This window comes from Halichoerus grypus, chromosome 1 (genome assembly GCF_964656455.1).
Source record: "Halichoerus grypus chromosome 1, mHalGry1.hap1.1, whole genome shotgun sequence".
NCBI lineage: Eukaryota > Metazoa > Chordata > Mammalia > Carnivora > Phocidae > Halichoerus > Halichoerus grypus.
In genome coordinates this window covers 59,954,044-59,966,866 of record NC_135712.1, presented here as the reverse complement: position 1 = coordinate 59,966,866, position 12,823 = coordinate 59,954,044, and the positions used below count along the sequence as shown (strand labels likewise).

The 12,823-nt window shown below is 34.5% G+C and overlaps 1 protein-coding gene across 15 annotated transcripts in view; it reads left to right on the top strand.

The window, feature by feature from the left end:
- Nucleotides 1-12,823, top strand: part of ZBTB20 (zinc finger and BTB domain containing 20) — an 800,060-nt gene that overhangs the window by 127,027 nt on the left and 660,210 nt on the right. For 2 of the 15 annotated variants that reach the window (XM_078066327.1, XM_078066328.1), the window contains one exon: nt 9,376-9,469. The exons of the other annotated variants lie outside the window; for them this stretch is intronic. The gene's annotated coding sequence lies outside the window, so the exon portion shown is untranslated. The remainder of the gene's footprint in view (nt 1-9,375; nt 9,470-12,823) is intronic. 15 annotated transcript variants of the gene reach the window in all.

Here is a 12,823-nt window from a genome sequence, read left to right as displayed (position 1 = left end):
GCGCTCAACAGGCACACACATCCCAATAATAACTAATTTAAGGATGGTTATGTAAGCATTGAATTAAAATAATATTTTCCTTGCAATTTGTGTTTATTATTTTTTTGTATGACCACTAAGTGTCTGGAACATAAATACTTATTGAGCTGTTTAGAACTAAACTACAAAATAAATGGTTCTGTTAGGTATATTTTTAGGCTAAGTTTGCTGAGAAAACATTACTAGGACACTAAGGGCTCTGTTAAAAAATAATAATGAGACACTGAGGGCTCTTGTGAACTAAGAAACACTGGGTCATCCTGCAACATATTTTGGTTTCACTTAACATTATGTTCATGATTATCTGTTTTGGTACATATGGACCCAAGGCATTTTAGCTGCTGTATATAGTGCTGTGTGTTATTCCATTGTGTGACTGAGCCACAGTTTATCTATTTATTTCCTGCTGATGCACATTTAAGCATTTCTTCTCTTCCCTTCCCATCCCCTTCATTCCTCTCACTTCACTCTTTTCTTCATTTTCCTCCTTCCTTCTTTCCTTTTTTCTTTCTTCTTTTTTATTTTTCTATTACAGTCAATTTCACAGTAAATATCTTTGTAAATATCTCCTTGTGTAAATGTGAGAAAATTTCTGTATTTGAATTGCTGGGTTTAGAGAATATACATTTTTAACTTTACAAGGTAATGGAAAATTAGTCTCCAAAGTTTTCTGAGTTCCCCTTTCTCCATACTTTTTCCAATAATAGATATTGATAGACTTTTAAACTTTTGATAAGAAGATAGGAGTAGTGTATCTATTTGCTACTTTAATTTTATCTTATAGAGTTGAGCTTCTCTTCATATTATTATGGGCCAATCAGGTGTTGTTTTCTCTGATTTTTCCAATTTTATTCTCTCAGCAGTTTTTAAAGTTATAATGCTTATTTCTTTATTGATTTGTTGCAGCTTGTTACATATTCTGAATAGAAATGCTTCACTGGTTATATATGTTGCAAATATCTTCTTTTAGTCTATTTCATGTCTTTTATCCATGTTTATAATGTTTGGAGTTTTTTTGTTTGTTTATATTGAGAGAATGATGGTTTTTCTCATTTAATCTCTGAATATGGTGTGTATCACTAAATATATTTTCTTTTTTATTGAGGTAAAATTGGTATATAAGATTATATAAGTTTCAGGTATACAACATTATAATTTGATATCTATATACACTCCAAAGTAATCACCATGATAAGTCTAGTTACTACCCATCACCATAAAATTGAGCCCCTTGACCCATTTTGCACAACCCCTTCCCCTCTGATAGCCACCAATCTGTTCTCTGTATTATAAACTTCTGTTTTGTTTTGTTTGTTTTGTTTTGTAGATTCTGCATATAAGTTGAAATCATATGGTATTTGTCTTTCTCCATCTGACTTATTTTACTTAGTATAATACCCTCCAGGTCTATCTGTGTTGTCACAAATGGCAAGATTTCCTTCTTTTTTATGGCAAAGTAGTATTCCATTGTGTATATACACCACATCTTTATCCATTCCTCCATTGATGAACACTTAGGTTCTTTCCATATATTGGCTATTGTAAATAATGCTGCAGTGAATACAGAAGTGCATATATCTTTTTGAATTAGTGTTTTTGTATTCGTATTTTCTGATGTTGGACAATTCTTACATTCCTGGGATAAATATTCTATAAGATAATTGTTATGTATTTATGTGTATATGTACACAAATGCACATGCATTTTGCACATTTAGTTTGCTATTTCCTTTAGAATTTTTTCATCTAAGTTCTTAAGTGAGATTAGCATATACGTTTCCTTTCTTGTGTTCTCTTTTTTTGTATCAATTTTGCTATCAATTATTGATCATAAAATTACTCAGGCTTTCTATTTTCTTACTGTATTGATTTTTATGTTGCACTTTTCTCGGAAATTGCCCATTTGATTTCAGTTTGTAAGTTGATTGCCCTTTCCTTGTTTAGTATATTCTCTCATAATATTTTAATGTTTCCTTTATCTTTAGAGATACATTCTGTTCATTCCTAAAGTTTAATTAGTGCCTTTTTCTTGCTTAATATTTAATGATTAATAATATTTTGATCAGTATAGATTTTATTATTAGGTTGAATTTTGACAATTTCACATGGTTTAAACCAATATTTTACTATTTTTTTAAAGAACCAGTTTTGGCTTTTTAAAGAACCCATTTTCACTCTTTATTGTATATAAGTTCTGTGTCATTAATTTTTGTTACAATCTTTATTATTTATTTCCTTCTTTATTTGGTTTTATTCTGCTATTATTTTTTAACTTGGTAAGTTAGATCCTTAACTAATTAATTTTACAACTTTTTAACATGTAATATATGCATTTAAAGTCATAGATTTTCTACTAAGTACCACTTTAGCTGCATCCCACAGGTTTTGATATGTAGTGTCTTTATTGTTGTTTAGTTTTAAATATTTAATATTTTCATTATGATTTTTTGACTCATAGAATATTTATAAATGTGTTTTTTAGTTTCCAAATATATAGCGATTTTTAAACTGGCTTTTTGGCCTTAATTCCTGGTATTACTGGACTGTGGTCAGATAACATGCTTTGTATGATGTGAATTCTTTGGTGTTTGTTGAAACTTCTTTTATGGATCAGTAATTGTTGAATTTTATAAATACTACATGTTAGTTTGGCAAGAATATGCAATCCTCGAGGGGAAATGTTTCTACACATCTACTACTAATTTTTTTTGCCTCATCTCCGGAAGTATCTTCTGCGTCATGATTCACTCTTTTACTTTCTGCAAAGTTCTGCCGGAGTGTCATGTTAGAATGCATTTTTGTCAGCATTCTATCTAAAATACCTGCTTCTTCAGAACTTTGCTCTCTTTTCCCTTATCCTGCTTTTTATTTTTGGCATTTATCAGTACAGGACCTTATATTTCATATTTTATATTCATTGTCTCCCTTACTAGAACATAAACTTGATAAAGACAGGAATGATGTTCTATTCACTACTGTATCTTCTGGGTCTAAAATCATCCTTGCCTTCAACAGGCATTTAATATACAGCTGTTGACTGAATTAACAAGAAGAGCTGTTTCTGATATTATGGTGATCTTCTTTTTAGTTGAAGGAGGTTGTCACATGAGAGTTCTGTAGCTCCTTGCAAAGTGTTTTAGCATTCCCTTCTATCCTGTGACCCTAGATCTGTGTCCATAAGAGTCTAAAGAAATCCAGATTCTTTTTGTGTTAATTTTTAAGCTTTGATTTTATGTTCTAAAAATAGAGTGTAAATGCTGATTCCTAAGGTGCCCATGGAACATATCTGGGTTTCACATTTCTTTCATGTGACTTTTTACCACCTAGAGCCCTATGAGGAATTCAAGTGTTTTTTACTGCTTCTCCATGCTAGTTTGTAGATTTTTTTCTACTCCTAATCTGATGGATTGGGCATCCATTATTAAGCATGTCTCAGTTGTTCCTCCATGCCTCTCTTTGGCTTTAGGTCCTGTCTGTTGTCCACACATTGGTGTTAATATTCCATATATCATCCTAAATATCTGGGTATATGTGAATATGATGCCCTAGGGTCCAACAAGGCTTTCCCCTCTCCTCCCCCCTTAGCTCTGGCTTTGAGTTCTTTTTTTCTGACACTCAGAGATGTTCCTTTCTATCTTTTATTCTAACTTGGCTCAGTTTTTAATTATCCTAAATTATCCTAAATATCTGTGTATTTGAAGTGAAAGAGACATACAATCACATTAGTAGAATATTTACTGCAGTTAATAGCATTTCATAGTAGCCCGACTTTACTTCTGATAGGTCCGTTAGGATCTTTATGTGAATCTTTGTCAAGTTTGTTTATAGCATGGTAATCCCCTTACAGAAGATGCATAGTAAGTACACTAATGTATCTAGCACTTGATTTGGATCATGTTGCCCTATTTCTTCACTGGATGACATCCTTCTGTGCTGTCATATCAATAATCATATGTGATTTTTTCCAAAGAAAATATCCTTTAAGCTAACAGTTCACATCATGCAGTGTGTATTTCTGTGTGTGTGTGTGTGTGTGTGTGTGTGTGTGTGTGTGTGGTGGGAGGGAGCAAGAGGGAGAAAAAGAGAGAGGTTAAAGGGTTTAAGTGGGGAGAGAGACTGTTCCAAAGAAAACAATAGTTGAGGAGAAGAGGAGAGCTAGGGAGGGGATGGGAAGTGGGTGAGAATACAATAAGACAGCTTGTAGTTAAACAAGACAAATCTTTGGCAAGGTTGGTTTAATTCTTTTCACTGAGGCAGATGAACTGTAGTAGAGGCAGATAAATTATCCCAATGCCAGTCTGCCCTCCCCTTCAACTCCTTGGACCTGACTTCTTTTCCTATGTAGCTAAACTGCTTCTTTTTGCTGATACGTGAGTGAAGTTGAGAGGTTTGCACTTACACTCAATTTTGGTACTTTGTGATTTGTGTTGTGTTCATGTCAGTAGGGGAGAATTGGTCCCTCTGAGTACAGAGCAAGTAGCTATCATCCTGATTGTATGTGAAAGCTTCTATTCTATCATGTGATATTAACAGGAACCCAGGATCAGCAAACATGTGTTCTTTTGGAATTGCTTTTCTTCAACATTCTCAATACATAGCAAGAACATAGGTAATAAAGGAGGTATTCATGTCTCACAAGTGAGACATGAGCACTTCATCCTCTTTTGCAAATATTGCAATGTTTTGTGATCTTTCATATCAGAAAAGAGAAAGAATCTTCAGCTATATCTTTAATGAATCAGTTACTTTATGAAGCTTTTGAAAATGTTATTTTGCAGATAGATTCAACAATCTTATCCCTATTGTGTAATTTAGTGGTAAGCTTTCTGCATTCATCTTACCTGGGAAGGTCAAGCTTTTTATGACCTCAAAAAGTCTGATCCTTGTTTTGTACAGACAATTACCTAAATGTTCCCATTATTTAGAATGGATGTTTCAACTATCTCAAGGTTTACTTTTACTAGAATTCTCAAGTGTTTTCATTTATTGAATAGTGAATCCAACTGAAGCAGTTTTTATAATATTATCTAAAATCTTATATTTTCTCATTTTATTTGAAAATTTGTGGTTGTGTGACGTGTGATGTAACTTAAGAGCAAACTTTACATTTAAATGTTGTAGCTTTCACATTTTTACAGATGTCTGGTTGAAGCTAAAAAAATATTTTGACACCATAAACTCTAGAGATTTATGTAGCCAGAAGAGATAAAGTGGAAATGGATGGCAGAAAGGTAGAGTATTGGTTATCGCAAATAGAAGGGCTGATAACTTAATGAAAGCTGATTGGCAATAGAATTTATTATAACAACTGTAAAGTGGAAAATAGAAAATGATAGTGCTACTGATTAATAAATGTTATCTCATGACAATGTGGATCAACATACTATCATTTAGAATCTTTACACACCAAGTTTTCGTTTAATTGTGTAGCTATTTTGGTGTTGGAATATAATTTTGAGAAGCATAAAATGAGTTTTAGAATGCCTTTTGAAAATAGTTATCAATCATCATCAAGTAAAAGGGTATTTAGTACTTTGGATATATGAAGGTGTGTTTTACTTGAGAAATTTAGAAGACCTAAAAAAACTTGAGGAAGAAACAATTCTTATAATAGATGTAATGAAAATGTAACTTGAAATGGCCTGACAACATTTTCAATAAAACACTGGAAGAGGAATCAGTAAACATCTTGAAGACAAAGGAATCATGAGCAATGAACAAAATGAGTTTATTACAAACAAATCATGCCTGACAAAATTAATAGTTGTTTAAAATAGAATTGCAAAATTAGCATGGATAAAGGGAATGTATTTTTTAAACTTCAACCAAGTATTTATTGTGGCTTTTCAAAAATAATTTTAATGTTAGGATACAAATAATATGATGGATTGGATATTTATGGAAAGATGATGATTCTACATAAGGCCAAAATGTAATGCCAAGAATATGCCTAAATTGATTGTGGGAATAGGTGGCAGTGACAAGGGTGACCTGAGGGGCTTGGGTCCCCTGTAATTCCCATCAATCCCCCCAAAAAAGTATTATAATTCATGTAAAAGCAACTTGTATATCTCACAAAAAGAGCTTCTAATACAAGTCCTCATAATACCCATTATAATTAAATTTTGTTGCTAAATCTCTCCATTCTTTAGGCTTTACTGATGAGTTTAGACCAGAAGTCAACAAATCTGTCCTACTGTTTTTTTTAATTGAGATATAATTGATATATAACAGTATGTTAGTTTCAGGTGTACAACATGATTTGATCACCACCAATAAGTCTAGTTAACATCCATCACCACACATAGTTATAATATTGTGTGTGTGGTAAGAACTTTTAAGATCTACTCTCTTAGCCACTTTCAAATATACAGTATAATATTTTTTTTTTAAGATTTTATTTATTTGACAGAGAGAGACATAGCGAGAGCAGGAACACAAGCAGGGGGAGTGGCAGAGCAGAGAGCCTGATGTGGGACTCCCCAGGACGCTGGGATCATGACCTGAACTGAAGGCAGACACTTAGCGACTGAGCCACCTAGGCGCCCTACAGTATAATATTTTTAACTACAGTCACCATGATGTTCATTACATCCCAAGGGCTTATTTCTTTTATGACTAGAAGTTAGTACCTTTAGACCACCTTCACCCATTTCACATACAACCCAACCCCCTTCTCCACCCCTCTCTTGCACCCTGGCAACTACCAATCTGTTCTTTGTATCTATGAGTTCAGTTTTTTTGTTTGTTTGTTTGCTTATTTGTTTTTAAGATTCCATAGATTCCGTTAGATGTAAGTAAGCTTAGACAGTATTTGTCTTTCTCTGTCTGACTCATTTCACTTAGCTTATAATGTCCTCAAGATCTATCCATGTTGTTGCAAAGAGCAGGATTTCCTTCTTTTTGATGGCTGAATAATAGTCCATTGTATATACATGTCACTTTTTTTTTTAATGCATTCATCCATCTATCAACAGTTACATTATTTCCATGTCTTAGCTATTGTAAATAATGCTACAGTGAACATTGGGGGGGGGTGCAAATATCTTATTGAGATAGGGATTTCATTTCCTTTGGTGTATACTCAGAAGTGGAAATGCTGGATCATATGGTAATTCTATTTTTAATTTTTTGAGGAACCTCTATATTGTTTTCTATAGTGGCTGCACCAATTTACATTCCTACCAACAGTGAACAAAGGTTTCTTTTTCTCCACATCCTCACCAACCCTTCTTATTTCTTGTCTTTTTGAAAATAGCCATTCTAACAGGTGTGAGGTGATTTGGTTTTGCTTTGCATTTCCCTGATGATCCTACAGTTTTTGTAAGTAAAGTTTTATTGAAATATAGGCACGTTGATTTGTTTGTGAATTTATTGCCTATGGCTGCTTTCATGAGATGATAGCACAGTTGAGTAATTGAGACAGAAAATGTATGACCTACAAAGCCTAAAATATTTCTCATTTGACCTTTTACAGAAAGTTTTCTGATCCTAGTTTAAATGAGTGATTTTTTTAACCTTTAGAAGCATTTAGAATTGTCAAATCTGAGCATGTTTGTACACTGTATGAAGGAGGCAGTGAATCTGTACATGTTACTACTCTTAGTTGTATCCTGACTCTTCCATGTTTCATGGGTACTGACTCATCCATTTCAGCAATAAATATCCAAAATGAGATATGTGACACTGTCACTGCCTTCATTCAGTTTCATTCAACCATTCTTGACATTATAAAAGTTGATGATGATGTATCAATAGGTTTAATGGGGGAATGTGAAGGGAACTGTGGTTGAGAAAAACAATGATGTTAGTGTTAAGTATCAAGATAGGTTAGGTCTAATTCTCTGACAATTTATTTTGTTTAGAACTCTCTAAGTGGGGACGCCTGGGTGGCTCAGTCAGTTAAGCATCTGCCATCTGCCTTCAGCTCAGGTCATGATCTCAGGGTCTTGGGATCTAGCCCTGCATCGGGCTCCACGCTAAGTAGGGAGTCTGCTTCTCCCTCTCTCTCTGCTCCTCCCCCCTATTTGTGCTCTCTCCCTTGCTCTCTCTCTCTCTCTCAAACAAATAAAATCTTAAAAAAAAAAAAAAAAAGAACTCTCTAAGAGTCACCAAATTTATCTTGGATCTTTCTCCCAAATGTAATTATGTTAGGGGCAGAACATTCCTCCGCCTGGGATTTAACTTTAAAAATAATCATCTTATTCACTGTAAATGCTTGATAAATACTTATGGATTGAATATTAATAACCATTTTTGTATGTATGTATTTATTTTTCAGATATTTGAGTGCTTACTGTATGCCAGGCATAATGCCTGGGGGCAAGCAATTTGGCACTGAATTATATGTAGCTAAACTGATAGGGTCCCTAACGTAGGAAGATAGACAGTGAATGAGTTAATAAATAAACAAAATGATTGCAGAGAGTGATAACCTGTGACAAAAAGAAAGCTGGTAGTAGAATAAAGAGTGACTTGGGGCAGAAAGTGTGGGTATCAGGATAAAGAGTAATGAGGTATCATTTGAGCTGAGATTAAATGATGAGAAGGGGAAGCCATCATGAAATGATCTGGGAGAAGAGCCTTAGAAGAACAAGTTCGAAAGCCCCCAACAAGTGTGGCCTGATAAAGGAATAGAAGAAGACAAATGTGGATCCTAGTAAGAGTTTGTGTGTGTGTGTGTGTGTGTGTGTTGTGTTAATTTAAGATCCACCATGTTTTGTGTTTGTGTGAGAGTGTTAGTGGGAACGGCACATAAGGTTAGCCCTCTGTGTATATTTTTAGGTATCTAAATGATCATATTTTCAAAACTGAAATGTAAGTGCCTGAGCTAAAATGAGAGCAATTGAACTGATTATATCTGAATCAATTTTTGTTGAATCCAAAGGAAGAGCATGCATAGGTATCTGGATAGGTATAGGAGAAGAGTGAGAAGGGAAAGCATTGAGATAGAGTTTTGGAGAAATTGGAGATTAGCATTGATTCTTTGGCTCCAAGACCATGTAGATTTCAATTACATGAATGCTCCTTAACATATTATAGGCCTGAATAAATGTTTGCTGAATCAATGTATATTGGTTTAATCTGATTGGATTGGAGGGTACAATTTCTGCATTAATTGGAAGAGAGGATACACAATGGAACCAGATTATGGAGGACTTTGTAAACCAAACACATTGGATTTGATAGTGTAAGTGATTGGGAATCAGTATAGGGAATAAGGTAATAGCTAGATGATTTCCAAATACTTGTTTTATTATGGTATGTAGGATGAGTTAGACACAAAAGGAGCTGAGGATGGTATTTTATTCCAGATATACTTTTTTATTTTAACCAGGTTTTCATTCCCAGCCCGGCTTGGCTGCATTGGAATCAATTACTTCATTAAAAGTCCCTGGATCTAATGAAGAAAAGCTGCCTCAGTTACCAAGGTTCTTTCTTGTTATGCATTTTTGCATCTATATTCCTGTTTGCCCTTGCCCAGCTTTCTTTCCTGTTTATCTGATCTTTAACCATTTTCAGGACTCTGAACATTCGACCTTATTTTGCCCTTTTATATTTGTATCTTACTGGTATCTGCTTGATTGCATTTATATGTAGGAAGTAATTCAGTAAAAATCAGATGGAACAAATTTATAACTGAAAACTTTTCTGTACAAACTATAAAAAAGCTCTTTCTTTCTTTTTCTTTTTTCTTTCCTTCCTTCCTTCCTTCCTTCCTTCCTTCCTTCTTCCTTCTTCCTTCCTTCCTTCCTTCCTTCCTTCCTTCCTTCTTTCTTTCTTTCCTTCCTTCCTTCCTCCCTTCCTCCCTCCCTCCCTCCCTTTCTTCCTCCCCTCCCCTCCCCTGTCTTGTCTTTGTTCCTTTTTCTTTTTTCTTTTCTTTTCTTTCTTTTCCTTTCCTTTCCTTTCCTTTCCTTTCCTTTCCTTTCCTTTCCTTTCCTTTCCTTTCCTTTCCTTTCCTTTCCTTTTTTCTTTTCTTTCTTCCCTCCCTCCCTCTCCATCCCTCTCTCTATCTTTCTTTCCAGCCTTTGCTCATTATGGGACACTGAAAATATTAAGGTTGGTACACTGAAAGCAAATGAGATGCAAATTTGTTGCTATCTCTGGGAGCATGCAATCCTTCTGTGAGAAGGATACACCAAGAAAATTTTCATGTTGTTGCAGCTTTAGCCACAGAAGCAACTTGTGGGCTCTCACCTTTGTGAACTGTTATTATGACAATATGGGCCATTTATCCTGTTGTCTTGGTTGACCTATAGACTATATAATCATTCAATTTTGTATCTCACCAGAACTATTTCCAAAAAGGAAATGGAGGGTCAGCTTTTATTGTAGGGTTCTGCATTTACTGAGATAGTGGTGCCTTATTTTTTCATCTGGGCATTTGATTCTGGGAAATTAACAATGGTATTTAACTGCCAGCTGCACAGAGGTGGTACCAGTTTTGTCAGCAACTTACAAACAACTCCCCAAATGTGTATGTCTGGGAAAAACAGTATGAATGTGTCTTGCATAGTAGTGAAGAGGTGGACTTGTGTTACATATCGAACCACATAAGAGAAACCATCAGCTCATGACGGAAACTGAAAATATAATACTGTTTGTAGAAGTGCAGCCTCTGGCCTGATTGACTAGGTGTGAATCCTGGTTCTATCATTCCGTAGAGGGGCGATCCTTGGGAAATCACGGTAATCTCTCCATGCCTCAGTTTACATATCAATAAGATGAGGATAATGACATCTGATATCTAGCTACCCACCTCCTAGTTTTTGTGAGGTTTAAATAAGCAAATATACATAAAAGTGTTTAGAATAAAACCTGAATACAGGGAATTTTTATATATTTGCAATTATCTGATAATCTTTAGAAGTAAAGGTGAACATTGAAGAGCTTTCTCTCTGACCCTGACTCCTCTAAGAGTTACAAAAGTGTAAGAAAATTGTTGCCACTTCTAGAATGTGGAATGATTTGAAAACAGCACTATTTTGTTTTAAAGCTCAAACTCTCTCTGGTAGTGCAATTATCCTAAAAGGAAACATGCTTAACCTTTAACCAAGACTAAATTAAGCAGAGTTGTTTTTACACTCCCCTTTTAGAAGAAAGGAAACAAATCATAAGAAAATACTTCATTATTAGAGATGTCTTCAAAAAGCAACTTTAAACATCCTTGTTATGCCGGGGGTTACTGTGTTGTCAGTATAATCCCCAATGTCTTTGCCTTTGCAATTTTGTAAAACTGGAAGGCAAACGATCTTTTGGTGGGTCCCTGTGGTGTGAAAATGTTGGGGTTTGGGTTTTACTTTCAACAAAGAATTCTTGAGACATCTTTGGTGCAAAAAGGTGATTTTATTAAAGAACAGGGACAGGATCCAGGGACAGAAAGAGCTGCACTGGGGTTGTGACAGGTGACTGATTAATATACTTTCAAGTTGGGAGGAGGTTAGGGATAGCCTAAGTCTCTAAGGAATTTTGGAAGCAAGGTTTCCAGGACCTTGATGGGGCTAGCTGTTGTTAGGAAAAGGTCATTTATTACTGTCTAGTAAAACCTTAGTCATGAGATCCTTCAGACGTGTATCAGTGGGCCATATCCTTGGAGGATGATTGCCAAAATATATCTTGGGGTGGAGTGGGGGGGGGGTAGAGATAAAGGAGATTTCCAAAGGAAATTTGTATATGTTTTATATGTTAAAGTAGACTTACAGGATCCTGGGGGCGGGGGAAGGGGGCAGAATAATGTTAAGCTAAGATTGCCTTTTGCTCTTAGCAAAGCGTCAACATCGAGACAATTGAGTTCCTAGAGGAAGATCACTTATGACCCCCCAAAAGATTAAGAACCATCCTCTATGGCAGTATAAATTTTTCATCTTTAATGAAGATATAATTATAAAACCCTATTTACCAAGGCAGGAAAATCTGCTAGTATATCTTAGGTTTTTAGTTAAAAGAATCAAGGCAAAAACTTTTATTGTCTCTGGTGAACCCTTAGGTAACCAGAATTTAATTAACCAGCATTCCAGGTAATCGATGTTTACTTGTGTCAAGGAGCAGTCATTCTTCAATATATTAGCTGTAGTGTTTCATCCAGAAAAAATGATGAATTTTATTTACTGTTAATTCTTTTCTTTCTGTCCTTCTAGTTTTGGGATTATTAACATTTTCCATAGTTTTGTAATTGTATATTTCTTATGATATGCTTAGGAATAAGAACATTATATAAATGCTCTAAAACCATTATTATATCCATCTCATTAATATAATTTAGTAGAGAATATTTCTACTCATTCTGTCCAAATGTATTGTGGAATAAAGTATCTCAAAGAGGACAAGGGACAATTGGAAAGAAGGGAATTTTACTGATCTCTGAAATTTTAAAAATATGTTGTATTTCTTATGCGCTATGCCAGTGTTTAAATTCACATTTACTTTGATGTCTTTTTTAATTGCTTTTGTTAAAATGGCCTAATAGAATATTTTAAAATAATCGATTTATGGATTCTTAGAAAGCGTACACATTCCAAGCTCAAAAACTTTAAAGTTTTTAGTTCAAGGAGTTTAAGTAGATAATTCAGAAATGCATTCTGTTTGCCTGTTAATAATTAAGCAGGTTAGACTGTGTACTTTTTATAGTCATTGAGTTTTAATTTATTTATTTGTTGGTGTGTTGGTTTTTAAGAATTTATTTAAGGCATTCTGCTACTGGGAAATAAAAATGAACAGAGTGAAGCTGCACATAATAAAGGAAAGGGATTGGGTTACTTTTAAAGAGACCAGTGACAAAAAAAGAA